This window comes from Kogia breviceps, chromosome 4, assembly GCF_026419965.1.
Source record: "Kogia breviceps isolate mKogBre1 chromosome 4, mKogBre1 haplotype 1, whole genome shotgun sequence".
NCBI lineage: Eukaryota > Metazoa > Chordata > Mammalia > Artiodactyla > Physeteridae > Kogia > Kogia breviceps.
Window position 1 is genome coordinate 49,608,818 of NC_081313.1, and position 1,368 is coordinate 49,610,185.

General features: G+C 33.6%; 1 pseudogene; it reads right to left on the reverse strand.

Annotated features, from left to right (window-relative positions):
* Positions 1 to 1,018: 1,018 nt before the first annotated feature.
* LOC131756535 (U4 spliceosomal RNA) lies at positions 1,019 to 1,144 on the reverse strand (annotated as a pseudogene).
* Positions 1,145 to 1,368: the final 224 nt, after the last annotated feature.

Consider the following 1,368-nt stretch of genomic DNA (forward strand, 5'->3'; position numbering starts at 1 on the left):
GAGAAAGCAAATTAAGAAAAAAAAGAAATTTTCCTTGTGATGAGGATTCATAGGAATTACTCTCATAGCACTGCTATATGATATATATGAATGCTGTTGACAAAGTCATTGTGATATATAGTACATCCCTAGTACTTATAACTGGAAGTTTGTACCTTTTGACCACATTTCTCCTAATCCTCTCCTCCCCCTATGTCTAGTAACCACAAATTTGAACTCTTTTTCTATGATTTTTTAAAAAAATTTCACTTATAAGTGAGACCATAGCATTTGTCTTTCTCTGACTTATTTCACTCAGCATAATGATCTCAAGGTCCAACCATATAATTGCAAATGGAAGGATTCCCTCATTTTTTATGGCTGAATAATATTTCATTATATTATATATATATATATATATATATATATATATATATATATATATATATATATATATATAAAATCTTTATCCATTCATCCATCTATGAGCACTTAGGTTGCTTCTATATCTTGGCTATTCTAATGCTGCTTTGAACATGGGGGTCAGGATATCTTTGAGTTAGTGTTTTCCTTTCATTTGGATATACAGTTGACCCTTGAGTAACATGAGGGTTAATCTATGTATAACTTACTCAGCCCCCTATATCTGCTGTTCCTCTGCATTCACAGATTCAACCAACCACGGACCATGTAGTACTGTAGTACTTACTGCTGAAAAATATCCTTGTGTGAGTGGACCTCTGCAGTTCAAACCCATGTTGTTCAAGGATCAACTGTATTCCCAGAGATGGAACTGCTGGATCCTATGTGTATTTATATTCTTAATTTTTTGAGGGTCCTCTATCCTGTTTTCCATAGTGGTTGTACTAATTTACAATCCCAACAGTAGTGCTCAAGTGTTATCTTTTCTCCATATCTTCATCAGCATTTGTTATCTCGTGTCCTTCTGATGACCATTCTAACAGATGTAAGGTGATAGCTCATTGTGATTTTGATTTGCATTTACCTAATGACTAGTGATGTTGAACATCTTTTCATGTGTCTGTTGGCCTTTCCTATATTTTCTTCAGAGAAATATCTATTCAGGTCTTTTGCCCATTTTAATTAGCAATAATCGCGCCTCGGATAAACCTCATTGGCTACGATACTGCCACTGCGCAAAGCTCTTTTGCCCATTTAAAAAATGGATTATTTGAGGTTTTGTGCTATTGAGTTCTACGAGTTCTTTATATATTTTGGGTACTAATACATTATTGGATATATGGTTTGCAAATATTTTTTCCCATTCCATCAGTTGTCTTTTCACTTTGTTGATTGTTTCTTTTGCTGTGCAGATAATTTTTAGTTTGATGCAGTCCCATATGTTTATTTTTAATTTTGTTGCTTGTG